This window comes from Lutra lutra, chromosome 15 (genome assembly GCF_902655055.1).
Source record: "Lutra lutra chromosome 15, mLutLut1.2, whole genome shotgun sequence".
NCBI classification, from domain to species: domain Eukaryota; kingdom Metazoa; phylum Chordata; class Mammalia; order Carnivora; family Mustelidae; genus Lutra; species Lutra lutra.
Window position 1 is genome coordinate 64,269,302 of NC_062292.1, and position 27,488 is coordinate 64,296,789.

Below are 27,488 nucleotides of genomic sequence, written 5' to 3' on the forward strand. Positions count from 1 at the left end.
CGCCTGGATCACTGCCAGCACCGGCACCAGCACCCCTGCGGCCGCCATCGCCACCGCCACCAGCAGGACCAAGTCCACCGCCACCACACCGCCACGGGCTCCGTGGCCAACAGCGCTCAAGTCCTTCACCATCACCGCCACGGTCACCGACGCCATCACCAACAGTACCACGTCCACCTCCGGCGTATCGCCGCGGGCATCATTGCCAACGGCGCCCAGTCCTCCACCGTCAGTTCGGCCACCCCGCGCCCCACCGAGTCCGTCACCCTTCCCCAGGACCGGCGGCGGCAGGACCTAGTCCACTATCGCCACAGCGGCTCCGGCACCAGCGCCCACAGCACTGACGTCCTTCACCGTCCCCGCCGCCGTCAGCAGCACGACCGAGCCCGCCACCCGGGCTCCAGCATGGGCTTCGTCGCCAGCAGCACCAAAGTCCTCCTCCTCCTCCACCACCACCACCCCGGCACGGACAGCGTGGCCCACAGTACCGACGTCCGTCGCCTGCCCCGCCGCCGCCGAAATCGCCGCCGCCGCCAAGACCACCGACACCACCACCACAGCAGCCCGTGCCCCGTCACCCGTGGACGGCAAAGGTCCACCACCACCATCATCACCAGCAGCGGCGGCGGCACACAGTCGTCCACCCCCAGCGACACAAGGGCCAGCGCGGCCCGCGATTCTACCGCCACCAGGCCCTCCCGCCCCAACATCCCCACGCCTGTCCCCGGCCTCCACGCCCCCTCCTAGCCAAGTCCTTCTCAGGGGAGAAAGGGAAAAAGATCCAGCGTCGCCTTGGTCCCTTTGGCCTCTCGGAATCTCAACCCCGGGACGACCCCCGAGACGTGACTGTCCGTCCCGATGACAGGCGGTTGAGATCTCCCGGGCGGTGGATCTCCCCACCGGCCGCCCCCCGAACCCCCGGCCCGAGCCCCGCTAGGCCTGGTCCTAGACCCGGTCCGCTCACTCTCTCTCGGTTGCCCTGGCCTGCCTGCCTGCCCGCCCGCCTGCCTGCTTCCCACCCACGCCCCTTGTACCCCACCCATTGGTCCCACGCCACCACACAGCACAGCACAGCACAGCACAGCACAGCACAGCAGAGCCAAAGCAGAGCAGTCTTCGCTGCCCCCCACACCTCCTCCTCCGCCTGGGTCCTCTCCCACCACGGGGGGCCTCCATCTTTCTCGCACCACACCGGGGCCCACTCCCCACCACTCGCTGCCGCGTGCTGCTCCTGCCAGCCTCCAGGCTCCACCCGTCCGCCCCCCACCCTTGTACCCCCCACCCACCTCGCACATTCAAGGCCGGCCGTCGTTGTCTGCCTCCCACGGGATCCTCAGGCACACCCTGCCTCTGTGCCCTCCCGTCCCTCGCATCTCATCCTCCCGCACAGGTGTACACACGTGCCGGGCAAGGCGCTGGGCAAGGGACCCCTGCCGCCCCAGGCCTCTGCAGAGACCCTGCCCGAGTGGCCAGCTACAGTCTCCCCGCCGGGTCCCACCAGACCCACAGTTCCTCGCTCCGCACCTCCCCCGCCAACGCACACACCCTTGCGGCTCCCGGACCTCCCCTCTTTCTGGGATCCTTTTCACCCTGTGCCCTCACCCCCGTGGGAGGCCCCCCAGGGCAGCCAACACCTTCATCCTGCCCTATCCCCCACCGCCGCGGACTCGACCCCCACCCCCCCACCCCCACCCCCACGCGAGGGTGCTGAGGGGCCTTCCTGAGATGACGGTGAGCATCTGGACGCCCACAGGGCCTCCTTCCCACCGCTGCTCCGACCTCGTCCCGGTCCTGCGGGGCTGGGCTGCTGCGACAGGTTGGGGCGGCGCACGGGCTGTCCTCTGGGGCTCCGTAGGAGACCATCTCCGAGAAGACAGCAAACCCTCGGCGGACAGGGGGTGCGTGCGGGTGCTGGCGTGAAGGAGACTGTGCTCTGTGACTGAGCTGAAGGAGCATCCGGACAAGAGGAACCCCCGGGCACGGGGTGGAGAGAGGGGCGGAGGAGATGCGGGCTAGGTGTGCCCTGAGGCGCCAGTGGGAAAGCCTGAAAGCGTGGGGGCTGGAGGGGAAGGGAGGCGTCGCGGGGAACACGCTCGCCACTTTGCCTTGGACTCGGGCGACTGGTGACGCGATTCGAAGGGCGTGTTGGCCCCAAGCCCACCCTGTGTGTGTCCGGTGTGGCGTCCACACCCTCGCGGCGGCCGGGCTGTTGGGCTCTCCCCGGCGGCCTTCTGCATCTCCCCGCTCTCCTACCTCCACTCCCGGTGGTCGGGCTGCCTGGATGCGCCCAGATTCGCTTTGCCCACTCCACGTGCCAGGCGCCGCGGTGCGCCTCTCTGCTCGCGTCCCCGCTCGAGCCCGCCACCCAGGTGACCCACCGCCGTCGGCGCCGGGGAGAAGCCACCAGCCCCGGGGGTGGCCCGTGGTGGGGAAGCTGGCCCCAGCGGCGGCTGGCCCGAGGCGGGGGGCGAGGGAGGGGAACAGGGGCTCCAGCAGATGACCCGACTGCCACCCCCACCGCTCCCTCCTCTTCAAGGCACCGACGCCGCCAACTAGCACCTCAGGAAGCAGCAAGGGGTCGCTCGTCACGGGCGGCCCCAGTGCCGCGGGAGAGTCCAAGCCCCTGCCGTGGCCGGCCGTCCGGGCGTCGGTTGGTGGCCCCTCCGTGAGGACAGAGGCGGCCGTGGCCTCTGGGGTGGTGGCTGAGGGGGGAAGGGGGGGAGCGGGGGGAGGTGAGCGGACAGGGGAAGCGCCGAAGTCCCACCCCACCTGCGAGGCCAAAAGGCTCAGCCTGGCGGAGGCGACAGGGCAAGGCTTGGGCTGGATGGGGCGGCCGGCCTGGTGCGGGCGCCCTGGCCACGGGGCCAGGGAGAAGCCATGGAGCTCGGGCTAAAAGGGGGTGCGTGCCACAGCGCTGCGGAGGTGGGTAGGCCGAGAGGAAGAAGAAAGGCTTCCCTGACCGGGAATCGAACCCGGGCCGCGGCGGTGAGAGCGCCGAATCCTAACCACTAGACCACCAGGGAGCGTCGGGTGCCGTGCCTGGCCCGCACCCCCTGGACCCCGCGCCTCCGTACCACCCACTCGCCTCTGCTTTGGCTCCAAGGCCCCCGCCTTGCCACCGCCAGCCACCCGCCCGCCCTGCCGATCCACCTGCCCCGCTGGCAGCGCCCTCAAAACGCCGTGCGCCTCCTCCTCTCCCACCGGGCGCTCAACCCGGGGTCCCGGCCCGCCTCAGCAGCTCAGCACGCCGGCCCCCGGCACTCCGGGCTCCCGGCTGCCACCGGGCCTGGCCACCGGGGCCCTGGAGACGCGCAAAAGGTCGGCCAGCTGCGTTGGCCGGGAATCGAACCCGGGTCAACTGCTTGGAAGGCAGCTATGCTCACCACTATACCACCAACGCTGCACAGCCCGGGCCGCCCCCAGACGCCCGCCCAGGGTTCGCCCCGGCGCCTGCACGCGCGCTCTGGTCACCGCCTCTGGTCACCCACTCGGACGCCCAGCGCGCCTCGGCCCTGCCCCGACGACCCGCCCATCCACAGCGCCAAGCTGCTGCACGCGCCAGCAGCGGCCGCCGGGCGGCCCACTCGCGCCGGCCCCACTGGGCTGCGCGGCTCCGCGGGGCCGCCAGCCGCCTCTGGGGGGCGCTCGGGCCGCCGGGCCGCCGGGCGGCTCCTGGTACCACCCCGGCCCCCCGCACCCCGCCTCTGCCGGCCGGAAAACCCCGTCCCCCGAGATCCGCGTCCCTCCCGCCACGCGCTCGCCCCCGGCCCTTCTCCACAGGGAGCTGGGAGAGGCCACATCCCGCGCCCACGGAGGACCCGACACAACCGCGGCCCACCCGTCCCCCGCGGCCCGCCCCGCCCCGCCCCGCCGCGCCCCGTCCGGTCCGGTCCCCTCCATCCGTCCCCCGCCCCCGCCCCTGCCGGACCCGGCAGCGTCGAATAAACGGGGAGCCCGGGCCGGCCGGCCACTCGTCAGGTGCCCTGGGCACGACGGAAGGCCCTGGCTGGGCTGTGGCGAGCCCGCAGGCGCGCGGCCCCGACGCCGAGGAAGGCAAAAGGGTGGCGGTGGTCCACGGTGAGCAGGCCGGGCGGCCGTCGTGGCCTGGGCGGCCTTTGGCCACACGCTGGACGAAGGAGGACAAGGGCCCCGGCGGGGCAAGCGCTTGCACAGAGCGGGGGCGGCGCGGGCGGCGACCAAAAAGGGCGTCTCGCCTCCCCGTCGGGGAATCGAACCCCGGTCTCCCGCGTGACAGGCGGGGATACTCACCACTATACTAACGAGGACGGCGGCGGCCCTCCGGCCGCCCGACCCCTCTCCGCCTGCCTGCCCACGCCTACCCCTGCCCTCGACGCCCTGCCTTCCACGGGCGCCCGCCGCCTGCCGCACCGGACCCGACCCCAAACCAACGTCGTCCGCCATCCCAGCAGCGCCCCCTGCCCGACTCGGGACGGACCCCGGACCCGGACGCCGGCCCAATACTCCCAGGGCGCCACGGTCTCTGGCCTGCCAGGCGGGGATCGCGCGGGGAGAAGCCGCCCACAGGACAAGCGAGGCTGCGACCGGGAGGACGGGCGCCCAGGAAGGGCAGAGGCCGAGGAGGGAGCGGGGGAGGAGCTGGGGGGAGCGGCGAGAGAGGCGGGCCCGACGCCGCCCTCTGGGTGCGCGCCCGGGGATGGGCGGCGGCGGCGGCGGCGGCGGCGGCGCCAGGCGAGGGGGCTGGCTGTGCTCCCGCTCGGCGGCGGCGCGCGGCCCGTCCCTGGCGCACCCACACCGCCGCCAGCCAGCGGCAGCCTTCGCGCGCCGCGCCCCAGCCAGGCGAGCGGCGACGCGCCCAGCCGCGCCGTCAGGATGGCCGAGCGGTCTAAGGCGCTGCGTTCAGGTCGCAGTCTCCCCTGGAGGCGTGGGTTCGAATCCCACTCCTGACAAGCCCACCTTTTGGCCTGCCCTACCAGGGCACGGGACCCCGGCGGGCCTGGACCCCGCCCTACGGCAAGCCCTGTTCTCGCCTGGCGGGCCGCGCCAGCCTTGCACCCCAGCGCCAGGGGCCCAGGACGGAGCTCCGGCGCCTCGACCCTCCCTCCGGACCACAGGCTTTGCGCGCGCACGCCCTCCTCCACCGGCTCGCGCGCCTTTCCCACCTGCTGCCACACCCGCAGGCCTGGGCAACTTGGCGGCACCTCCCTCCTCACCTGCTTTCCCAGGGCTGTGTTCCTGTCCCTCCCAACGGCCCCTGCAGACCAGCGGCCTGCGCCAGTGCCCGAAGCCCTCCGCCGCCCTCGGTTCTCCCCCAGGCTCGTGCCCGCTGAACAGTGCCTCGCTCTCGGAGCCGTGCGCTTCCGCCCCCAGGAGCACCCGGTGGGACACCCTGTCCTTTCCGCCCGGCCCCCATGCCATTCTCGCCACACCCCACTCGGGTGGCCCGCGCTGCCCACGAGCATTTTCCACCTGTCTGCCTCCCGCCGGGGACGCAGGTGGCCCAGCCACCTGCTCGCTGGCCCACCACGCGGCCCTGCCTTCGGTGGGCCTGGCCCAGGAGTCCAACCCGGCATTATTGCTCCCCTGGAGCGCTGGGCGGAAGGAAGTCCTGCATCCCCAGGCCTCCCACCTGGGCGCCCCAAGCCCGGCTCGCCGGGGCCGGACCCGAGGACCCCAGCGCGCTCCCTCACCGCGCTCCCTGTCCGCCAGCTAGCCAGCAGCCCCTCCGCCGAGCGCTCCTGCCTCTCCACCACCGCCCGAGTTGGACCCCCAGGGAGAGCTGCGGGCCAGAGCTCAGACAGCTCGCTTTGCTCTCCTGGCCTCAGCGGTACTCGCCGGCGCCCGCGGCGCTCCGGGGCCTCCATCTCCTACACACGACACACGTGTGGCGTGCACGAGCCCCCGCACACACCCACCCAACCCACCAACCGCACACACCCACCCACCCACACTCACGCCACCCCACGGCACCCCACGTGCGCACGCACAACGGCAGCTCCGTTCCCCAGCCCCGCGGGATCGCGCCCACACGGCACAGGCGGGAAAGCCATCCGCCAAAGGGCCTTTGGGTCCGGCGGAGAGTAGCTGCCCAAGGGAACGGCAGTGCTCAGCTGCACCTGCCCCAGATGATCGCCCGCGCTGGGTGGGGTTGGGGCTCTGGCCAGGCTTGGCCCGGCTCCCGGCTTCCGCGGGCGACCCCGGCCGGGCAGTGTCTGGCGGCGGCCCTGGATCAGGGAGAAAACGCAGGAGGAACCTAGTCCGCCTCCGAGCGCCTGTGCCTCGCTCCGCCCGTCTCCGCCGCGGCCGCCGCTCCCAAGCGCTCTAGACATGTCGGCAGTCTCCTCTCCGGACCGCCCGGCCGCCTCCTGCTCCAGCGGAGCCTGAGGCTCACACGACTGGCGCTGGCGCTGGCGCTGGCCCTGGTCCTGACCCCGACCCGGCCCTAGCCCTGGCCCTGGCCCCGGCGCGGCCCTGGCCCTGGCCCTGGCTTGGCTCCGGCTCCGGTTCTGGCCCTGGCTCTGACCCGGACCGCCGTTTGGAGCCGTCGGTGGGCTGCTGCCATCGGTGCATGGGTGGTTCAGTGGTAGAATTCTCGCCTGCCACGCGGGAGGCCCGGGTTCGATTCCCGGCCCATGCAGCACGCCGTCCTCCCCTTTTGGCCCAGCAGCCACAGCGCGCATAAGTGCGCGCGCGCTCCCGGCTTCCTCTCTCCCAGGCTCGAGCCCACTGGCCTCAGCCAGCTCCGCTCCTGCCCCGACGCCCCGTCCCTTCCTCTCCGCTTGGCTCGCCCAGGGGACCAAACTCCACCCACTCCCCAAGGCCCCTGGCCCCTGGCCCGCCCACACGCTCTCCTTGCCCCTTTGCTCTTCAGGACCCTCAGCACCCGCTTCCCTTCCGGCCCTGCCGCCGCCGCCCGACCACACACCCACCCGCCCCGCAGCTCCCCCACGCGGGCGCCACGCCCTACCTCCACGCCTTTCGCCACACTTGCACGCTCCCTGCCTCACTCCACCCACGGCCCCAAGGTTCTCCTCTCTTGGCAAAACCAGGAGCCATGAACTTGCCACCCCTAGCCCTGATACATCCCATTCTCCCGCAGGGGCCCACACAAACCCTCTAGGGCCCGTACTCCCCCCCCCCCCCCGGAGGCCCCCCCCCACCTGCCACCCCCACCCGCCCTGCGCTCTGTATCCACTCTCTGCCCCGCTTGGCCCCAGTGTGCTGCCCACTCCGCCGCGCTTCCAACGCTAAGACCACCGCCAGCACCAAGCTCTCCCTCCACCACCGCCAACCTTCCCCTCTTGGCAACAGCAGCAGCCGTGGCGGCAGCAGCGGCGCCACCAAGCCCACCAGCATAGCGGCGCCTGGATCACTGCCAGCACCGGCACCAGCACCCCTGCGGCCGCCATCGCCACCGCCACCAGCAGGACCAAGTCCACCGCCACCACACCGCCACGGGCTCCGTGGCCAACAGCGCTCAAGTCCTTCACCATCACCGCCACGGTCACCGACGCCATCACCAACAGTACCACGTCCACCTCCGGCGTATCGCCGCGGGCATCATTGCCAACGGCGCCCAGTCCTCCACCGTCAGTTCGGCCACCCCGCGCCCCACCGAGTCCGTCACCCTTCCCCAGGACCGGCGGCGGCAGGACCTAGTCCACTATCGCCACAGCGGCTCCGGCACCAGCGCCCACAGCACTGACGTCCTTCACCGTCCCCGCCGCCGTCAGCAGCACGACCGAGCCCGCCACCCGGGCTCCAGCATGGGCTTCGTCGCCAGCAGCACCAAAGTCCTCCTCCTCCTCCACCACCACCACCCCGGCACGGACAGCGTGGCCCACAGTACCGACGTCCGTCGCCTGCCCCGCCGCCGCCGAAATCGCCGCCGCCGCCAAGACCACCGACACCACCACCACAGCAGCCCGTGCCCCGTCACCCGTGGACGGCAAAGGTCCACCACCACCATCATCACCAGCAGCGGCGGCGGCACACAGTCGTCCACCCCCAGCGACACAAGGGCCAGCGCGGCCCGCGATTCTACCGCCACCAGGCCCTCCCGCCCCAACATCCCCACGCCTGTCCCCGGCCTCCACGCCCCCTCCTAGCCAAGTCCTTCTCAGGGGAGAAAGGGAAAAAGATCCAGCGTCGCCTTGGTCCCTTTGGCCTCTCGGAATCTCAACCCCGGGACGACCCCCGAGACGTGACTGTCCGTCCCGATGACAGGCGGTTGAGATCTCCCGGGCGGTGGATCTCCCCACCGGCCGCCCCCCGAACCCCCGGCCCGAGCCCCGCTAGGCCTGGTCCTAGACCCGGTCCGCTCACTCTCTCTCGGTTGCCCTGGCCTGCCTGCCTGCCCGCCCGCCTGCCTGCTTCCCACCCACGCCCCTTGTACCCCACCCATTGGTCCCACGCCACCACACAGCACAGCACAGCACAGCACAGCACAGCACAGCAGAGCCAAAGCAGAGCAGTCTTCGCTGCCCCCCACACCTCCTCCTCCGCCTGGGTCCTCTCCCACCACGGGGGGCCTCCATCTTTCTCGCACCACACCGGGGCCCACTCCCCACCACTCGCTGCCGCGTGCTGCTCCTGCCAGCCTCCAGGCTCCACCCGTCCGCCCCCCACCCTTGTACCCCCCACCCACCTCGCACATTCAAGGCCGGCCGTCGTTGTCTGCCTCCCACGGGATCCTCAGGCACACCCTGCCTCTGTGCCCTCCCGTCCCTCGCATCTCATCCTCCCGCACAGGTGTACACACGTGCCGGGCAAGGCGCTGGGCAAGGGACCCCTGCCGCCCCAGGCCTCTGCAGAGACCCTGCCCGAGTGGCCAGCTACAGTCTCCCCGCCGGGTCCCACCAGACCCACAGTTCCTCGCTCCGCACCTCCCCCGCCAACGCACACACCCTTGCGGCTCCCGGACCTCCCCTCTTTCTGGGATCCTTTTCACCCTGTGCCCTCACCCCCGTGGGAGGCCCCCCAGGGCAGCCAACACCTTCATCCTGCCCTATCCCCCACCGCCGCGGACTCGACCCCCACCCCCCCCACCCCCACCCCCACGCGAGGGTGCTGAGGGGCCTTCCTGAGATGACGGTGAGCATCTGGACGCCCACAGGGCCTCCTTCCCACCGCTGCTCCGACCTCGTCCCGGTCCTGCGGGGCTGGGCTGCTGCGACAGGTTGGGGCGGCGCACGGGCTGTCCTCTGGGGCTCCGTAGGAGACCATCTCCGAGAAGACAGCAAACCCTCGGCGGACAGGGGGTGCGTGCGGGTGCTGGCGTGAAGGAGACTGTGCTCTGTGACTGAGCTGAAGGAGCATCCGGACAAGAGGAACCCCCGGGCACGGGGTGGAGAGAGGGGCGGAGGAGATGCGGGCTAGGTGTGCCCTGAGGCGCCAGTGGGAAAGCCTGAAAGCGTGGGGGCTGGAGGGGAAGGGAGGCGTCGCGGGGAACACGCTTGCCACTTTGCCTTGGACTCGGGCGACTGGTGACGCGATTCGAAGGGCGTGTTGGCCCCAAGCCCACCCTGTGTGTGTCCGGTGTGGCGTCCACACCCTCGCGGCGGCCGGGCTGTTGGGCTCTCCCCGGCGGCCTTCTGCATCTCCCCGCTCTCCTACCTCCACTCCCGGTGGTCGGGCTGCCTGGATGCGCCCAGATTCGCTTTGCCCACTCCACGTGCCAGGCGCCGCGGTGCGCCTCTCTGCTCGCGTCCCCGCTCGAGCCCGCCACCCAGGTGACCCACCGCCGTCGGCGCCGGGGAGAAGCCACCAGCCCCGGGGGTGGCCCGTGGTGGGGAAGCTGGCCCCAGCGGCGGCTGGCCCGAGGCGGGGGGCGAGGGAGGGGAACAGGGGCTCCAGCAGATGACCCGACTGCCACCCCCACCGCTCCCTCCTCTTCAAGGCACCGACGCCGCCAACTAGCACCTCAGGAAGCAGCAAGGGGTCGCTCGTCACGGGCGGCCCCAGTGCCGCGGGAGAGTCCAAGCCCCTGCCGTGGCCGGCCGTCCGGGCGTCGGTTGGTGGCCCCTCCGTGAGGACAGAGGCGGCCGTGGCCTCTGGGGTGGTGGCTGAGGGGGGAAGGGGGGGAGCGGGGGGAGGTGAGCGGACAGGGGAAGCGCCGAAGTCCCACCCCACCTGCGAGGCCAAAAGGCTCAGCCTGGCGGAGGCGACAGGGCAAGGCTTGGGCTGGATGGGGCGGCCGGCCTGGTGCGGGCGCCCTGGCCACGGGGCCAGGGAGAAGCCATGGAGCTCGGGCTAAAAGGGGGTGCGTGCCACAGCGCTGCGGAGGTGGGTAGGCCGAGAGGAAGAAGAAAGGCTTCCCTGACCGGGAATCGAACCCGGGCCGCGGCGGTGAGAGCGCCGAATCCTAACCACTAGACCACCAGGGAGCGTCGGGTGCCGTGCCTGGCCCGCACCCCCTGGACCCCGCGCCTCCGTACCACCCACTCGCCTCTGCTTTGGCTCCAAGGCCCCCGCCTTGCCACCGCCAGCCACCCGCCCGCCCTGCCGATCCACCTGCCCCGCTGGCAGCGCCCTCAAAACGCCGTGCGCCTCCTCCTCTCCCACCGGGCGCTCAACCCGGGGTCCCGGCCCGCCTCAGCAGCTCAGCACGCCGGCCCCCGGCACTCCGGGCTCCCGGCTGCCACCGGGCCTGGCCACCGGGGCCCTGGAGACGCGCAAAAGGTCGGCCAGCTGCGTTGGCCGGGAATCGAACCCGGGTCAACTGCTTGGAAGGCAGCTATGCTCACCACTATACCACCAACGCTGCACAGCCCGGGCCGCCCCCAGACGCCCGCCCAGGGTTCGCCCCGGCGCCTGCACGCGCGCTCTGGTCACCGCCTCTGGTCACCCACTCGGACGCCCAGCGCGCCTCGGCCCTGCCCCGACGACCCGCCCATCCACAGCGCCAAGCTGCTGCACGCGCCAGCAGCGGCCGCCGGGCGGCCCACTCGCGCCGGCCCCACTGGGCTGCGCGGCTCCGCGGGGCCGCCAGCCGCCTCTGGGGGGCGCTCGGGCCGCCGGGCCGCCGGGCGGCTCCTGGTACCACCCCGGCCCCCCGCACCCCGCCTCTGCCGGCCGGAAAACCCCGTCCCCCGAGATCCGCGTCCCTCCCGCCACGCGCTCGCCCCCGGCCCTTCTCCACAGGGAGCTGGGAGAGGCCACATCCCGCGCCCACGGAGGACCCGACACAACCGCGGCCCACCCGTCCCCCGCGGCCCGCCCCGCCCCGCCCCGCCGCGCCCGGTCCGGTCCGGTCCCCTCCATCTGTCCCCCGCCCCCGCCCCTGCCGGACCCGGCAGCGTCGAATAAACGGGGAGCCCGGGCCGGCCGGCCACTCGTCAGGTGCCCTGGGCACGACGGAAGGCCCTGGCTGGGCTGTGGCGAGCCCGCAGGCGCGCGGCCCCGACGCCGAGGAAGGCAAAAGGGTGGCGGTGGTCCACGGTGAGCAGGCCGGGCGGCCGTCGTGGCCTGGGCGGCCTTTGGCCACACGCTGGACGAAGGAGGACAAGGGCCCCGGCGGGGCAAGCGCTTGCACAGAGCGGGGGCGGCGCGGGCGGCGACCAAAAAGGGCGTCTCGCCTCCCCGTCGGGGAATCGAACCCCGGTCTCCCGCGTGACAGGCGGGGATACTCACCACTATACTAACGAGGACGGCGGCGGCCCTCCGGCCGCCCGACCCCTCTCCGCCTGCCTGCCCACGCCTACCCCTGCCCTCGACGCCCTGCCTTCCACGGGCGCCCGCCGCCTGCCGCACCGGACCCGCCCCCAAACCAACGTCGTCCGCCATCCCAGCAGCGCCCCCTGCCCGACTCGGGACGGACCCCGGACCCGGACGCCGGCCCAATACTCCCAGGGCGCCACGGTCTCTGGCCTGCCAGGCGGGGATCGCGCGGGGAGAAGCCGCCCACAGGACAAGCGAGGCTGCGACCGGGAGGACGGGCGCCCAGGAAGGGCAGAGGCCGAGGAGGGAGCGGGGGAGGAGCTGGGGGGAGCGGCGAGAGAGGCGGGCCCGACGCCGCCCTCTGGGTGCGCGCCCGGGGATGGGCGGCGGCGGCGGCGGCGGCGGCGGCGCCAGGCGAGGGGGCTGGCTGTGCTCCCGCTCGGCGGCGGCGCGCGGCCCGTCCCTGGCGCACCCACACCGCCGCCAGCCAGCGGCAGCCTTCGCGCGCCGCGCCCCAGCCAGGCGAGCGGCGACGCGCCCAGCCGCGCCGTCAGGATGGCCGAGCGGTCTAAGGCGCTGCGTTCAGGTCGCAGTCTCCCCTGGAGGCGTGGGTTCGAATCCCACTCCTGACAAGCCCACCTTTTGGCCTGCCCTACCAGGGCACGGGACCCTGTTCTTGCCTGGCGGGCCGCGCCAGCCTTGCACCCCAGCGCCAGGGGCCCAGGACGGAGCTCCGGCGCCTCGACCCTCCCTCCGGACCACAGGCTTTGCGCGCGCACGCCCTCCTCCACCGGCTCGCGCGCCTTTCCCACCTGCTGCCACACCCGCAGGCCTGGGCAACTTGGCGGCACCTCCCTCCTCACCTGCTTTCCCAGGGCTGTGTTCCTGTCCCTCCCAACGGCCCCTGCAGACCAGCGGCCTGCGCCAGTGCCCAAAGCCCTCCGCCGCCCTCGGTTCTCCCCCAGGCTCGTGCCCGCTGAACAGTGCCTCGCTCTCGGAGCCGTGCGCTTCCGCCCCCAGGAGCACCCGGTGGGACACCCTGTCCTTTCCGCCCGGCCCCCATGCCATTCTCGCCACACCCCACTCGGGTGGCCCGCGCTGCCCACGAGCATTTTCCACCTGTCTGCCTCCCGCCGGGGACGCAGGTGGCCCAGCCACCTGCTCGCTGGCCCACCACGCGGCCCTGCCTTCGGTGGGCCTGGCCCAGGAGTCCAACCCGGCATTATTGCTCCCCTGGAGCGCTGGGCGGAAGGAAGTCCTGCATCCCCAGGCCTCCCACCTGGGCGCCCCAAGCCCGGCTCGCCGGGGCCGGACCCGAGGACCCCAGCGCGCTCCCTCACCGCGCTCCCTGTCCGCCAGCTAGCCAGCAGCCCCTCCGCCGAGCGCTCCTGCCTCTCCACCACCGCCCGAGTTGGACCCCCAGGGAGAGCTGCGGGCCAGAGCTCAGACAGCTCGCTTTGCTCTCCTGGCCTCAGCGGTACTCGCCGGCGCCCGCGGCGCTCCGGGGCCTCCATCTCCTACACACGACACACGTGTGGCGTGCACGAGCCCCCGCACACACCCACCCAACCCACCAACCGCACACACCCACCCACCCACACTCACGCCACCCCACGGCACCCCACGTGCGCACGCACAACGGCAGCTCCGTTCCCCAGCCCCGCGGGATCGCGCCCACACGGCACAGGCGGGAAAGCCATCCGCCAAAGGGCCTTTGGGTCCGGCGGAGAGTAGCTGCCCAAGGGAACGGCAGTGCTCAGCTGCACCTGCCCCAGATGATCGCCCGCGCTGGGTGGGGTTGGGGCTCTGGCCAGGCTTGGCCCGGCTCCCGGCTTCCGCGGGCGACCCCGGCCGGGCAGTGTCTGGCGGCGGCCCTGGATCAGGGAGAAAACGCAGGAGGAACCTAGTCCGCCTCCGAGCGCCTGTGCCTCGCTCCGCCCGTCTCCGCCGCGGCCGCCGCTCCCAAGCGCTCTAGACATGTCGGCAGTCTCCTCTCCGGACCGCCCGGCCGCCTCCTGCTCCAGCGGAGCCTGAGGCTCACACGACTGGCGCTGGCGCTGGCGCTGGCCCTGGTCCTGACCCCGACCCGGCCCTAGCCCTGGCCCTGGCCCCGGCGCGGCCCTGGCCCTGGCCCTGGCTTGGCTCCGGCTCCGGTTCTGGCCCTGGCTCTGACCCGGACCGCCGTTTGGAGCCGTCGGTGGGCTGCTGCCATCGGTGCATGGGTGGTTCAGTGGTAGAATTCTCGCCTGCCACGCGGGAGGCCCGGGTTCGATTCCCGGCCCATGCAGCACGCCGTCCTCCCCTTTTGGCCCAGCAGCCACAGCGCGCATAAGTGCGCGCGCGCTCCCGGCTTCCTCTCTCCCAGGCTCGAGCCCACTGGCCTCAGCCAGCTCCGCTCCTGCCCCGACGCCCCTTCCCTTCCCCCCTGCCCCGACGCCCCTTCCCTTCCTCTCCGCTTGGCTCGCCCAGGGGACCAAACTCCACCCACTCCCCAAGGCCCCTGGCCCCTGGCCCGCCCACACGCTCTCCTTGCCCCTTTGCTCTTCAGGACCCTCAGCACCCGCTTCCCTTCCGGCCCTGCCGCCGCCGCCCGACCACACACCCACCCGCCCCGCAGCTCCCCCACGCGGGCGCCACGCCCTACCTCCACGCCTTTCGCCACACTTGCACGCTCCCTGCCTCACTCCACCCACGGCCCCAAGGTTCTCCTCTCTTGGCAAAACCAGGAGCCATGAACTTGCCACCCCTAGCCCTGATACATCCCATTCTCCCGCAGGGGCCCACACAAACCCTCTAGGGCCCGTACTCCCCCCCCCCCCCGGAGGCCCCCCCCCACCTGCCACCCCCACCCGCCCTGCGCTCTGTATCCACTCTCTGCCCCGCTTGGCCCCAGTGTGCTGCCCACTCCGCCGCGCTTCCAACGCTAAGACCACCGCCAGCACCAAGCTCTCCCTCCACCACCGCCAACCTTCCCCTCTTGGCAACAGCAGCAGCCGTGGCGGCAGCAGCGGCGCCACCAAGCCCACCAGCATAGCGGCGCCTGGATCACTGCCAGCACCGGCACCAGCACCCCTGCGGCCGCCCTCGCCACTGCCACCAGCAGGACCAAGTCCACCGCCACCACACCGCCACGGGCTCCGTGGCCAACAGCGCTCAAGTCCTTCACCATCACCGCCACGGTCACCGACGCCATCACCAACAGTACCACGTCCACCTCCGGCGTATCGCCGCGGGCATCATTGCCAACGGCGCCCAGTCCTCCACCGTCAGTTCGGCCACCCCGCGCCCCACCGAGTCCGTCACCCTTCCCCAGGACCGGCGGCGGCAGGACCTAGTCCACTATCGCCACAGCGGCTCCGGCACCAGCGCCCACAGCACTGACGTCCTTCACCGTCCCCGCCGCCGTCAGCAGCACGACCGAGCCCGCCACCCGGGCTCCAGCATGGGCTTCGTCGCCAGCAGCACCAAAGTCCTCCTCCTCCTCCACCACCACCACCCCGGCACGGACAGCGTGGCCCACAGTACCGACGTCCGTCGCCTGCCCCGCCGCCGCCGAAATCGCCGCCGCCGCCAAGACCACCGACACCACCACCACAGCAGCCCGTGCCCCGTCACCCGTGGACGGCAAAGGTCCACCACCACCATCATCACCAGCAGCGGCGGCGGCACACAGTCGTCCACCCCCAGCGACACAAGGGCCAGCGCGGCCCGCGATTCTACCGCCACCAGGCCCTCCCGCCCCAACATCCCCACGCCTGTCCCCGGCCTCCACGCCCCCTCCTAGCCAAGTCCTTCTCAGGGGAGAAAGGGAAAAAGATCCAGCGTCGCCTTGGTCCCTTTGGCCTCTCGGAATCTCAACCCCGGGACGACCCCCGAGACGTGACTGTCCGTCCCGATGACAGGCGGTTGAGATCTCCCGGGCGGTGGATCTCCCCACCGGCCGCCCCCCGAACCCCCGGCCCGAGCCCCGCTAGGCCTGGTCCTAGACCCGGTCCGCTCACTCTCTCTCGGTTGCCCTGGCCTGCCTGCCTGCCCGCCCGCCTGCCTGCTTCCCACCCACGCCCCTTGTACCCCACCCATTGGTCCCACGCCACCACACAGCACAGCACAGCACAGCACAGCACAGCACAGCAGAGCCAAAGCAGAGCAGTCTTCGCTGCCCCCCACACCTCCTCCTCCGCCTGGGTCCTCTCCCACCACGGGGGGCCTCCATCTTTCTCGCACCACACCGGGGCCCACTCCCCACCACTCGCTGCCGCGTGCTGCTCCTGCCAGCCTCCAGGCTCCACCCGTCCGCCCCCCACCCTTGTACCCCCCACCCACCTCGCACATTCAAGGCCGGCCGTCGTTGTCTGCCTCCCACGGGATCCTCAGGCACACCCTGCCTCTGTGCCCTCCCGTCCCTCGCATCTCATCCTCCCGCACAGGTGTACACACGTGCCGGGCAAGGCGCTGGGCAAGGGACCCCTGCCGCCCCAGGCCTCTGCAGAGACCCTGCCCGAGTGGCCAGCTACAGTCTCCCCGCCGGGTCCCACCAGACCCACAGTTCCTCGCTCCGCACCTCCCCCGCCAACGCACACACCCTTGCGGCTCCCGGACCTCCCCTCTTTCTGGGATCCTTTTCACCCTGTGCCCTCACCCCCGTGGGAGGCCCCCCAGGGCAGCCAACACCTTCATCCTGCCCTATCCCCCACCGCCGCGGACTCGACCCCCACCCCCCCACCCCCACCCCCACGCGAGGGTGCTGAGGGGCCTTCCTGAGATGACGGTGAGCATCTGGACGCCCACAGGGCCTCCTTCCCACCGCTGCTCCGACCTCGTCCCGGTCCTGCGGGGCTGGGCTGCTGCGACAGGTTGGGGCGGCGCACGGGCTGTCCTCTGGGGCTCCGTAGGAGACCATCTCCGAGAAGACAGCAAACCCTCGGCGGACAGGGGGTGCGTGCGGGTGCTGGCGTGAAGGAGACTGTGCTCTGTGACTGAGCTGAAGGAGCATCCGGACAAGAGGAACCCCCGGGCACGGGGTGGAGAGAGGGGCGGAGGAGATGCGGGCTAGGTGTGCCCTGAGGCGCCAGTGGGAAAGCCTGAAAGCGTGGGGGCTGGAGGGGAAGGGAGGCGTCGCGGGGAACACGCTTGCCACTTTGCCTTGGACTCGGGCGACTGGTGACGCGATTCGAAGGGCGTGTTGGCCCCAAGCCCACCCTGTGTGTGTCCGGTGTGGCGTCCACACCCTCGCGGCGGCCGGGCTGTTGGGCTCTCCCCGGCGGCCTTCTGCATCTCCCCGCTCTCCTACCTCCACTCCCGGTGGTCGGGCTGCCTGGATGCGCCCAGATTCGCTTTGCCCACTCCACGTGCCAGGCGCCGCGGTGCGCCTCTCTGCTCGCGTCCCCGCTCGAGCCCGCCACCCAGGTGACCCACCGCCGTCGGCACCGGGGAGAAGCCACCAGCCCCGGGGGTGGCCCGTGGTGGGGAAGCTGGCCCCAGCGGCGGCTGGCCCGAGGCGGGGGGCGAGGGAGGGGAACAGGGGCTCCAGCAGATGACCCGACTGCCACCCCCACCGCTCCCTCCTCTTCAAGGCACCGACGCCGCCAACTAGCACCTCAGGAAGCAGCAAGGGGTCGCTCGTCACGGGCGGCCCCAGTGCCGCGGGAGAGTCCAAGCCCCTGCCGTGGCCGGCCGTCCGGGCGTCGGTTGGTGGCCCCTCCGTGAGGACAGAGGCGGCCGTGGCCTCTGGGGTGGTGGCTGAGGGGGGAAGGGGGGGAGCGGGGGGAGGTGAGCGGACAGGGGAAGCGCCGAAGTCCCACCCCACCTGCGAGGCCAAAAGGCTCAGCCTGGCGGAGGCGACAGGGCAAGGCTTGGGCTGGATGGGGCGGCCGGCCTGGTGCGGGCGCCCTGGCCACGGGGCCAGGGAGAAGCCATGGAGCTCGGGCTAAAAGGGGGTGCGTGCCACAGCGCTGCGGAGGTGGGTAGGCCGAGAGGAAGAAGAAAGGCTTCCCTGACCGGGAATCGAACCCGGGCCGCGGCGGTGAGAGCGCCGAATCCTAACCACTAGACCACCAGGGAGCGTCGGGTGCCGTGCCTGGCCCGCACCCCCTGGACCCCGCGCCTCCGTACCACCCACTCGCCTCTGCTTTGGCTCCAAGGCCCCCGCCTTGCCACCGCCAGCCACCCGCCCGCCCTGCCGATCCACCTGCCCCGCTGGCAGCGCCCTCAAAACGCCGTGCGCCTCCTCCTCTCCCACCGGGCGCTCAACCCGGGGTCCCGGCCCGCCTCAGCAGCTCAGCACGCCGGCCCCCGGCACTCCGGGCTCCCGGCTGCCACCGGGCCTGGCCACCGGGGCCCTGGAGACGCGCAAAAGGTCGGCCAGCTGCGTTGGCCGGGAATCGAACCCGGGTCAACTGCTTGGAAGGCAGCTATGCTCACCACTATACCACCAACGCTGCACAGCCCGGGCCGCCCCCAGACGCCCGCCCAGGGTTCGCCCCGGCGCCTGCACGCGCGCTCTGGTCACCGCCTCTGGTCACCCACTCGGACGCCCAGCGCGCCTCGGCCCTGCCCCTACGACCCGCCCATCCACAGCGCCAAGCTGCTGCACGCGCCAGCAGCGGCCGCCGGGCGGCCCACTCGCGCCGGCCCCACTGGGCTGCGCGGCTCCGCGGGGCCGCCAGCCGCCTCTGGGGGGCGCTCGGGCCGCCGGGCCGCCGGGCGGCTCCTGGTACCACCCCGGCCCCCCGCACCCCGCCTCTGCCGGCCGGAAAACCCCGTCCCCCGAGATCCGCGTCCCTCCCGCCACGCGCTCGCCCCCGGCCCTTCTCCACAGGGAGCTGGGAGAGGCCACATCCCGCGCCCACGGAGGACCCGACACAACCGCGGCCCACCCGTCCCCCGCGGCCCGCCCCGCCCCGCCCCGCCGCGCCCCGTCCGGTCCGGTCCCCTCCATCCGTCCCCCGCCCCCGCCCCTGCCGGACCCGGCAGTGTCGAATAAACGGGGAGCCCGGGCCGGCCGGCCACTCGTCAGGCGCCCTGGGCACGACGGAAGGCCCTGGCTGGGCTGTGGCGAGCCCGCAGGCGCGCGGCCCCGACGCCGAGGAAGGCAAAAGGGTGGCGGTGGTCCACGGTGAGCAGGCCGGGCGGCCGTCGTGGCCCGGGCGGCCTTTGGCCGCACGCTGGACGAAGGAGGACAAGGGCCCCGGCGGGGCAAGCGCTTGCACAGAGCGGGGGCGGCGCGGGCGGCGACCAAAAAGGGCGTCTCGCCTCCCCGTCGGGGAATCGAACCCCGGTCTCCCGCGTGACAGGCGGGGATACTCACCACTATACTAACGAGGACGGCGGCGGCCCTCCGGCCGCCCGACCCCTCTCCGCCTGCCTGCCCACGCCTACCCCTGCCCTCGACGCCCTGCCTTCCACGGGCGCCCGCCGCCTGCCGCACCGGACCCGACCCCAAACCAACGTCGTCCGCCATCCCAGCAGCGCCCCCTGCCCGACTCGGGACGGACCCCGGACCCGGACGCCGGCCCAATACTCCCAGGGCGCCACGGTCTCTGGCCTGCCAGGCGGGGATCGCGCGGGGAGAAGCCGCCCACAGGACAAGCGAGGCTGCGACCGGGAGGACGGGCGCCCAGGAAGGGCAGAGGCCGAGGAGGGAGCGGGGGAGGAGCTGGGGGGAGCGGCGAGAGAGGCGGGCCCGACGCCGCCCTCTGGGTGCGCGCCCGGGGATGGGCGGCGGCGGCGGCGGCGGCGGCGGCGCCAGGCGAGGGGGCTGGCTGTGCTCCCGCTCGGCGGCGGCGCGCGGCCCGTCCCTGGCGCACCCACACCGCCGCCAGCCAGCGGCAGCCTTCGCGCGCCGCGCCCCAGCCAGGCGAGCGGCGACGCGCCCAGCCCCGCCGTCAGGATGGCCGAGCGGTCTAAGGCGCTGCGTTCAGGTCGCAGTCTCCCCTGGAGGCGTGGGTTCGAATCCCACTCCTGACAAGCCCACCTTTTGGCCTGCCCTACCAGGGCACGGGACCCCGGCGGGCCTGGACCCCGCCCTACGGCAAGCCCTGTTCTTTCTGGCGGGCCGCGCCAGCCTTGCACCCCAGCGCCAGGGGCCCAGGACGGAGCTCCGGCGCCTCGACCCTCCCTCCGGACCACAGGCTTTGCGCGCGCACGCCCTCCTCCACCGGCTCGCGCGCCTTTCCCACCTGCTGCCACACCCGCAGGCCTGGGCAACTTGGCGGCACCTCCCTCCTCACCTGCTTTCCCAGGGCTGTGTTCCTGTCCCTCCCAACGGCCCCTGCAGACCAGCGGCCTGCGCCAGTGCCCGAAGCCCTCCGCCGCCCTCGGTTCTCCCCCAGGCTCGTGCCCGCTGAACAGTGCCTCGCTCTCGGAGCCGTGCGCTTCCGCCCCCAGGAGCACCCGGTGGGACACCCTGTCCTTTCCGCCCGGCCCCCATGCCATTCTCGCCACACCCCACTCGGGTGGCCCGCGCTGCCCACGAGCATTTTCCACCTGTCTGCCTCCCGCCGGGGACGCAGGTGGCCCAGCCACCTGCTCGCTGGCCCACCACGCGGCCCTGCCTTCGGTGGGCCTGGCCCAGGAGTCCAACCCGGCATTATTGCTCCCCTGCAGCGCTGGGCGGAAGGAAGTCCTGCATCCCCAGGCCTCCCACCTGGGCGCCCCAAGCCCGGCTCGCCGGGGCCGGACCCGAGGACCCCAGCGCGCTCCCTCACCGCGCTCCCTGTCCGCCAGCTAGCCAGCAGCCCCTCCGCCGAGCGCTCCTGCCTCTCCACCACCGCCCGAGTTGGACCCCCAGGGAGAGCTGCGGGCCAGAGCTCAGACAGCTCGCTTTGCTCTCCTGGCCTCAGCGGTACTCGCCGGCGCCCGCGGCGCTCCGGGGCCTCCATCTCCTACACACGACACACGTGTGGCGTGCACGAGCCCCCGCACACACCCACCCAACCCACCAACCGCACACACCCACCCACCCACACTCACGCCACCCCACGGCACCCCACGTGCGCACACACAACGGCGGCTCCGTTCCCCAGCCCCGCGGGATCGCGCCCACACGGCACAGGCGGGAAAGCCATCCGCCAAAGGGCCTTTGGGTCCGGCGGAGAGTAGCTGCCCAAGGGAACGGCAGTGCTCAGCTGCACCTGCCCCAGATGATCGCCCGCGCTGGGTGGGGTTGGGGCTCTGGCCAGGCTTGGCCCGGCTCCCGGCTTCCGCGGGCGACCCCGGCCGGGCAGTGTCTGGCGGCGGCCCTGGATCAGGGAGAAAACGCAGGAGGAACCTAGTCCGCCTCCGAGCGCCTGTGCCTCGCTCCGCCCGTCTCCGCCGCGGCCGCCGCTCCCAAGCGCTCTAGACATGTCGGCAGTCTCCTCTCCGGACCGCCCGGCCGCCTCCTGCTCCAGCGGAGCCTGAGGCTCACACGACTGGCGCTGGCGCTGGCCCTGGTCCTGACCCCGACCCGGCCCTAGCCCTGGCCCTGGCCCCGGCGCGGCCCTGGCCCTGGCCCTGGCTTGGCTCCGGCTCCGGTTCTGGCCCTGGCTCTGACCCGGACCGCCGTTTGGAGCCGTCGGTGGGCTGCTGCCATCGGTGCATGGGTGGTTCAGTGGTAGAATTCTCGCCTGCCACGCGGGAGGCCCGGGTTCGATTCCCGGCCCATGCAGCACGCCGTCCTTCCCTTTTGGCCCAGCAGCCACAGCGCGCATAAGTGCGCGCCCGCCCCCGGCTTCCTCTCTCCCAGGCTCGAGCCCACTGGCCTCAGCCAGCTCCGCTCCTGCCCCGACGCCCCTTCCCTTCCCCCCTGCCCCGACGCCCCTTCCCTTCCTCTCCGCTTGGCTCGCCCAGGGGACCAAACTCCACCCACTCCCCAAGGCCCCTGGTCCCTGGCCCGCCCACACGCTCTCCTTGACCCTTTGCTCTTCAGGACCCTCAGCACCCCGCTTCCCTTCCGGCCCTGCCGCCGCCATCCGACCACACACCCGCCCTACCACACACCCACCCGCCCCGCAGCTCCCCCACGCGGGCGCCACGCCCTACCTCCACGCCTTTCGCCACACTTGCTCGCTCCCTGCCTCACTCCACCCACGGCCCCAAGGTTCTCCTCTCTTGGCACAACCAGGAGCCATGAACTTGCCACCCCTAGCCCTGATACATCCCATTCTCCCGCAGGGGCCCACACAAACCCTCTAGGGCCCGTACTCCCCCCCCCCGGAGGCCCCCCCCCACCTGCCACCCCCACCCGCCCTGCGCTCTGTATCCACTCTCTGCCCCGCTTGGCCCCAGTGTGCTGCCCACTCCGCCGCGCTTCCAACGCTAAGACCACCGCCAGCACCAAGCTCTCCCTCCACCACCGCCAACCTTCCCCTCTTGGCAACAGCAGCAGCCGTGGCGGCAGCAGCGGCGCCACCAAGCCCACCAGCATAGCGGCGCCTGGATCACTGCCAGCACCGGCACCAGCACCCCTGCGGCCGCCATCGCCACTGCCACCAGCAGGACCAAGTCCACCGCCACCACACCGCCACGGGCTCCGTGGCCAACAGCGCTCAAGTCCTTCACCATCACCGCCACGGTCACCGACGCCATCACCAACAGTACCACGTCCACCTCCGGCGTATCGCCGCGGGCATCACTGCCAACGGCGCCCAATCCTCCACCGTCAGTTCGGCCACCCCGCGCCCCACCGAGTCCGTCACCCTTCCCCAGGACCGGCGGCGGCAGGACCTAGTCCACTATCGCCACAGCGGCTCCGGCACCAGCGCCCACAGCACTGACGTCCTTCACCGTCCCCGCCGCCGTCAGCAGCACGACCGAGCCCGCCACCCGGGCTCCAGCATGGGCTTCGTCGCCAGCAGCACCAAAGTCCTCCTCCTCCTCCACCACCACCACCCCGGCACGGACAGCGTGGCCCACAGTACCGACGTCCGTCGCCTGCCCCGCCGCCGCCGAAATCGCCGCCGCCGCCAAGACCACCGACACCACCACCACAGCAGCCCGTGTCCCGTCACCCCTGGACGGCAAAGGTCCACCACCACCATCATCACCAGCAGCGGCGGCGGCACACAGTCGTCCACCCCCAGCGACACAAGGGCCAGCGCGGCCCGCGCCTCTACCGCCACCAGGCCCTCCCGCCCCAACATCCCCACGCCTGTCCCCGGCCTCCACGCCCCCTCCTAGCCAAGTCCTTCTCAGGGGAGAAAGGGAAAAAGATCCAGCGTCGCCTTGGTCCCTTTGGCCTCTCGGAATCTCAACCCCGGGACGACCCCCGAGATGTGACTGTCCGTCCCGATGACAGGCGGTTGAGATCTCCCGGGCGGTGGATCTCCCCACCGGCCGCCCCCCGAACCCCCGGCCCGAGCCCCGCTAGGCCTGGTCCTAGACCCGGTCCGCTCACTCTCTTTCGGTTGCCCTGGCCTGCCTGCCTGCCCGCCCGCCTGCCTGCTTCCCACCCACGCCCCTTGTACCCCACCCATTGGCCCCACGCCACCACACAGCACAGCACAGCACAGCACAGCACAGCACAGCAGAGCCAAAGCAGAGCAGTCTTCGCCGCCCCCCACACCTCCTCCTCCGCCTGGGTCCTCTCCCACCACGGGGGGCCTCCATCTATCTGTCACCGCACCGGGGCCCACTCCCCACCACTCGCTGCCGCGTGCTGCTCCTGCCAGCCTCCAGGCTCCCCCCGTCCGCACCCCACCCTTGTACCCCCCACCCACCTCGCACATTCAAGGCCGGCCGACGTTGTCCGCCTCCCACGGGATCCTCAGGCACACCCTGCCTCTGTGCCCTACCGTCCCTCGCATCTCATCTTCCCGCACAGGTGTACACACGTGCCGGGCAAGGCGCTGGGCAAGGGACCCCTGCCGCCCCAGGCCTCTGCAGAGACCCTGCCCGGTGGCCACCTACAGTCTCCCCGCCGGGTCCCACCAGACCCACAGTTCCTCGCTCCGCACCTCCCCCGCCAACGCACACACCCTTGCGGCTCCCGGACCTCCCCTCTTTCTGGGATCCTTTTCACCCTGTGCCCTCACCCCCGTGGGAGGCCCCCCAGGGCAGCCAACACCTTCATCCTGCCCTATCCCCCACCGCCGCGGACTCGACCCCCACCCCCCCACCCCCACCCCCACGATAGGGTGCTGAGGGGCCTTCCTGAGATGACGGTGAGCATCTGGACGCCCACAGGGCCTCCTTCCCACCGCTGCTCCGACCTCGTCCCGGTCCTGCGGGGCTGGGCTGCTGCGACAGGTTGGGGCGGCGCACGGGCTGTCCTCTGGGGCTCCGTAGGAGACCATCTCCGAGAAGACAGCAAACCCTCGGCGGACAGGGGGTGCGTGCGGGTGCTGGCGTGAAGGAGACTGTGCTCTGTGACTGAGCTGAAGGAGCATCCGGACAAGAGGAACCCCCGGGCACGGGGTGGAGAGAGGGGCGGAGGAGATGCGGGCTAGGTGTGCCCTGAGGCGCCAGTGGGAAAGCCTGAAAGCGTGGGGGCTGGAGGGGAAGGGAGGCGTCGCGGGGAACACGCTTGCCACTTTGCCTTGGACTCGGGCGACTGGTGACGCGATTCGAAGGGCGTGTTGGCCCCAAGCCCACCCTGTGTGTGTCCGGTGTGGCGTCCACACCCTCGCGGCGGCCGGGCTGTTGGGCTCTCCCCGGCGGCCTTCTGCATCTCCCCGCTCTCCTACCTCCAATCCCGGTGGTCGGGCTGCCTGGATGCGCCCAGATTCGCTTTGCCCACTCCACGTGCCAGGCGCCGCGGTGCGCCTCTCTGCTCGCGTCCCCGCTCGAGCCCGCCACCCAGGTGACCCACCGCCGTCGGCGCCGGGGAGAAGCCACCAGCCCCGGGGGTGGCCCGTGGTGGGGAAGCTGGCCCCAGCGGCGGCTGGCCCGAGGCGGGGGGCGAGGGAGGGGAACAGGGGCTCCAGCAGATGACCCTACTGCCACCCCCACCGCTCCCTCCTCTTCAAGGCACCGACGCCGCCAACTAGCACCTCAGGAAGCAGCAAGGGGTCGCTCGTCACGGGCGGCCCCAGTGCCGCGGGAGAGTCCAAGCCCCTGCCGTGGCCGGCCGGCCGGGCGTCGGTTGGTGGCCCCTCCGTGAGGACAGAGGCGGCCGCGGCCTCTGGGGTGGTGGCTGAGGGGGGAAGGGGGGGAGCGGGGGGAGGTGAGCGGACAGGGGAAGCGCCGAAGTCCCACCCCACCTGCGAGGCCAAAAGGCTCGGCCTGGCGGAGGCGACAGGGCAAGGCTTGGGCTGGATGGGGCGGCCGGCCTGGTGCGGGCGCCCTGGCCACGGGGCCAGGGAGAAGCCATGGAGCTCGGGCTAAAAGGGGGTGCATGCCACAGCGCTGCGGAGGTGGGTAGGCCGAGAGGAAGAAGAAAGGCTTCCCTGACCGGGAATCGAACCCGGGCCGCGGCGGTGAGAGCGCCGAATCCTAACCACTAGACCACCAGGGAGCGTCGGGTGCCGTGCCTGGCCCGCACCCCCTGGACCCCGCGCCTCCGTACCACCCACTCGCCTCTGCTTTGGCTCCAAGGCCCCCGCCTTGCCACCGCCAGCCACCCGCCCGCCCTGCCGATCCACCTGCCCCGCTGGCAGCGCCCTCAAAACGCCGTGCGCCTCCTCCTCTCCCACCGGGCGCTCAACCCGGGGTCCCGCTCCCGCCTCAGCAGCTCAGCACGCCGGCCCCCGGCACTCCGGGCTCCCGGCTGCCACCGGGCCTGGCCACCGGGGCCCTGGAGACGCGCAAAAGGTCGGCCAGCTGCGTTGGCCGGGAATCGAACCCGGGTCAACTGCTTGGAAGGCAGCTATGCTCACCACTATACCACCAACGCTGCACAGCCCGGGCCGCCCCCAGACGCCCGCCCAGGGTTCGCCCCGGCGCCTGCACGCGCGCTCTGGTCACCGCCTCTGGTCACCCACTCGGACGCCCAGCGCGCCTCGGCCCTGCCCCGACGACCCGCCCATCCACAGCGCCAAGCTGCTGCACGCGCCAGCAGCGGCCGCCGGGCGGCCCACTCGCGCCGGCCCCACTGGGCTGCGCGGCTCCGCGGGGCCGCCAGCCGCCTCTGGGGGGCGCTCGGGCCGCCGGGCCGCCGGTCCGCCGGGCTGCTCCTGGTACCACCCCGGCCCCCTGCACCCCGCCTCTGCCGGCCGGAAAACCCCGTCCCCCGAGATCCGCTTCCCTCCCGCCACGCGCTCGCCCCCGGCCCTTCTCCACAGGGAGCTGGGAGAGGCCACATCCCGCGCCCACGGAGGACCCGACACAACCGCGGCCCACCCGTCCCCCGCGGCCCACCCCGCCGCGCCCCGTCTGGTCGGGTCCCCTCCATCCGTCCCCCGCCCCCGCCCCTGCCGGACCCGGCAGCGTCGAATAAACGGGGAGCCCGGGCCAGCCGGCAACTAGTCAGGAGCCCTGCGCACGACGGAAGGCCCTGGCTGGGCTGTGACGAGCCCGCAGGCGCGCGGCCCCGACGCCGAGGAAGGCAAAAGGGTGGCGGTGGTCCACGGTGAGCAAAGAGGGGAAGGTTGGCGGTGGTGGAGGGAGAGCTTGGTGCTTGCGGTGGTCTTAGCGTTGGAAGCGCGGCGGAGTGGGCAGCACACTGGGACAAGCGGGGCAGAGAGAGGATACAGAGCGCAGGGTGGGTGGTGGTGGCAGGTGGAGGGGGCCTCGGGGGGGGGGGGTACGGGCCCTAGAGAGTTTGTGTGGGCCCCTGCGGGAGAATGGGATGTATCAGGGCTAGGGGTGGCAAGTTCATGGCTCCTGGTTGTGCCAAGAGAGGAGAACCTTGGGGCCGTGGGTGGAGTGAGGCAGGGAGCGAGCAAGTGTGGCGAAAGGCGTGGAGGTAGGGCGTGGGGCCCGCGTGGGAGAGCTGCGGGGCGGGTGGGTGTGTGGTCGGGCGGCGGCGGCAGGGCCGGAAGGGAAGCGGGGTGCTGAGGGTCCTGAAGAGCAAAGGGGCAAGGAGAGCGTGTGGGCGGGCCAGGGGCCTTGGGGAGTGGGTGGAGTTTGGTACCCTGGGCGAGCCAAGCGGAGAGGAAGGGAAGGGGCGTCGGGGCAGGGGCAGGGGCTCCCGGGAAGGAGCGGAGCTGGCTGAGGCCAGTGGGCTCGAGCCTGGGAGAGAGGAAGCCGGGGGCGCGCGCGCACTTATGCGCGCTGTGGCTGCTGGGCCAAAAGGCGAGGACGGCGTGCTGCATGGGCCGGGAATCGAACCCGGGCCTCCCGCGTGGCAGGCGAGAATTCTACCACTGAACCACCCATGCACCGATGGCAGCAGCCCACCGACGGCTCCAAACGGCGGTCCGGGTCAGAGCCAGGGCCAGAACCGGAGCCGGAGCCAAGCCAGGGCCAGGGCCAGGGCCGCGCCGGGGCCAGGGCCAGGGCTAGGGCCGGGTCGGGGTCAGGACCAGGGCCAGCGCCAGCGCCAGCGCCAGTCGTGTGAGCCTCAGGCTCCGCTGGAGCAGGAGGCGGCCGGGCGGTCCGGAGAGGAGACTGCCGACATGTCTAGAGCGCTTGGGAGCGGCGGCCGCGGCGGAGACGGGCGGAGCGAGGCACAGGCGCTCGGAGGCGGACTAGGTTCCTCCTGCGTTTTCTCCCTGATCCAGGGCCGCCGCCAGACACTGCCCGGCCGGGGTCGCCCGCGGAAGCCGGGAGCCGGGCCAAGCCTGGCCAGAGCCCCAACCCCACCCAGCGCGGGCGATCATCTGGGGCAGGTGCAGCTGAGCACTGCCGTTCCCTTGGGCAGCTACTCTCCGCCGGACCCAAAGGCCCTTTGGCGGATGGCTTTCCCGCCTGTGCCGTGTGGGCGCGATCCCGCGGGGCTGGGGAACGGAGCTGCCGTTGTGCGTGCGCACGTGGGGTGCCGTGGGGTGGCGTGA

General features: G+C 72.5%; 18 non-coding genes across 18 annotated transcripts; 6 read left to right on the plus strand and 12 right to left on the minus strand.

The window, feature by feature from the left end:
* Positions 1-2,951: 2,951 nt before the first annotated feature.
* Positions 2,952-3,023, minus strand: TRNAE-CUC (transfer RNA glutamic acid (anticodon CUC)). Its single transcript has one exon. It is a non-coding gene; the product is annotated as a tRNA-Glu (tRNA).
* A 305-nt stretch (positions 3,024-3,328) lies between these two features.
* On the minus strand, positions 3,329-3,400 carry TRNAG-UCC (transfer RNA glycine (anticodon UCC)). The gene has a single exon. It is a non-coding gene; the product is annotated as a tRNA-Gly (tRNA).
* An 814-nt stretch (positions 3,401-4,214) lies between these two features.
* On the minus strand, positions 4,215-4,286 carry TRNAD-GUC (transfer RNA aspartic acid (anticodon GUC)). The gene has a single exon. It is a non-coding gene; the product is annotated as a tRNA-Asp (tRNA).
* Positions 4,287-4,845: 559 nt separating this feature from the next.
* On the plus strand, positions 4,846-4,928 carry TRNAL-CAG (transfer RNA leucine (anticodon CAG)). Its single transcript has one exon. It is a non-coding gene; the product is annotated as a tRNA-Leu (tRNA).
* Positions 4,929-6,545: 1,617 nt separating this feature from the next.
* On the plus strand, positions 6,546-6,616 carry TRNAG-GCC (transfer RNA glycine (anticodon GCC)). Its single transcript has one exon. It is a non-coding gene; the product is annotated as a tRNA-Gly (tRNA).
* Positions 6,617-10,292: 3,676 nt separating this feature from the next.
* TRNAE-CUC (transfer RNA glutamic acid (anticodon CUC)) lies at positions 10,293-10,364 on the minus strand. Its single transcript has one exon. It is a non-coding gene; the product is annotated as a tRNA-Glu (tRNA).
* Positions 10,365-10,669: 305 nt separating this feature from the next.
* On the minus strand, positions 10,670-10,741 carry TRNAG-UCC (transfer RNA glycine (anticodon UCC)). The gene has a single exon. It is a non-coding gene; the product is annotated as a tRNA-Gly (tRNA).
* An 814-nt stretch (positions 10,742-11,555) lies between these two features.
* On the minus strand, positions 11,556-11,627 carry TRNAD-GUC (transfer RNA aspartic acid (anticodon GUC)). The gene has a single exon. It is a non-coding gene; the product is annotated as a tRNA-Asp (tRNA).
* Positions 11,628-12,186: 559 nt separating this feature from the next.
* Positions 12,187-12,269, plus strand: TRNAL-CAG (transfer RNA leucine (anticodon CAG)). Its single transcript has one exon. It is a non-coding gene; the product is annotated as a tRNA-Leu (tRNA).
* A 1,584-nt stretch (positions 12,270-13,853) lies between these two features.
* On the plus strand, positions 13,854-13,924 carry TRNAG-GCC (transfer RNA glycine (anticodon GCC)). Its single transcript has one exon. It is a non-coding gene; the product is annotated as a tRNA-Gly (tRNA).
* Positions 13,925-17,625: 3,701 nt separating this feature from the next.
* On the minus strand, positions 17,626-17,697 carry TRNAE-CUC (transfer RNA glutamic acid (anticodon CUC)). Its single transcript has one exon. It is a non-coding gene; the product is annotated as a tRNA-Glu (tRNA).
* A 305-nt stretch (positions 17,698-18,002) lies between these two features.
* Positions 18,003-18,074, minus strand: TRNAG-UCC (transfer RNA glycine (anticodon UCC)). The gene has a single exon. It is a non-coding gene; the product is annotated as a tRNA-Gly (tRNA).
* An 814-nt stretch (positions 18,075-18,888) lies between these two features.
* Positions 18,889-18,960, minus strand: TRNAD-GUC (transfer RNA aspartic acid (anticodon GUC)). Its single transcript has one exon. It is a non-coding gene; the product is annotated as a tRNA-Asp (tRNA).
* A 559-nt stretch (positions 18,961-19,519) lies between these two features.
* On the plus strand, positions 19,520-19,602 carry TRNAL-CAG (transfer RNA leucine (anticodon CAG)). Its single transcript has one exon. It is a non-coding gene; the product is annotated as a tRNA-Leu (tRNA).
* Positions 19,603-21,212: 1,610 nt separating this feature from the next.
* On the plus strand, positions 21,213-21,283 carry TRNAG-GCC (transfer RNA glycine (anticodon GCC)). The gene has a single exon. It is a non-coding gene; the product is annotated as a tRNA-Gly (tRNA).
* Positions 21,284-24,997: 3,714 nt separating this feature from the next.
* On the minus strand, positions 24,998-25,069 carry TRNAE-CUC (transfer RNA glutamic acid (anticodon CUC)). Its single transcript has one exon. It is a non-coding gene; the product is annotated as a tRNA-Glu (tRNA).
* Positions 25,070-25,375: 306 nt separating this feature from the next.
* Positions 25,376-25,447, minus strand: TRNAG-UCC (transfer RNA glycine (anticodon UCC)). Its single transcript has one exon. It is a non-coding gene; the product is annotated as a tRNA-Gly (tRNA).
* A 1,355-nt stretch (positions 25,448-26,802) lies between these two features.
* TRNAG-GCC (transfer RNA glycine (anticodon GCC)) lies at positions 26,803-26,873 on the minus strand. Its single transcript has one exon. It is a non-coding gene; the product is annotated as a tRNA-Gly (tRNA).
* Between the last annotated feature and the right edge of the window lie 615 nt (positions 26,874-27,488).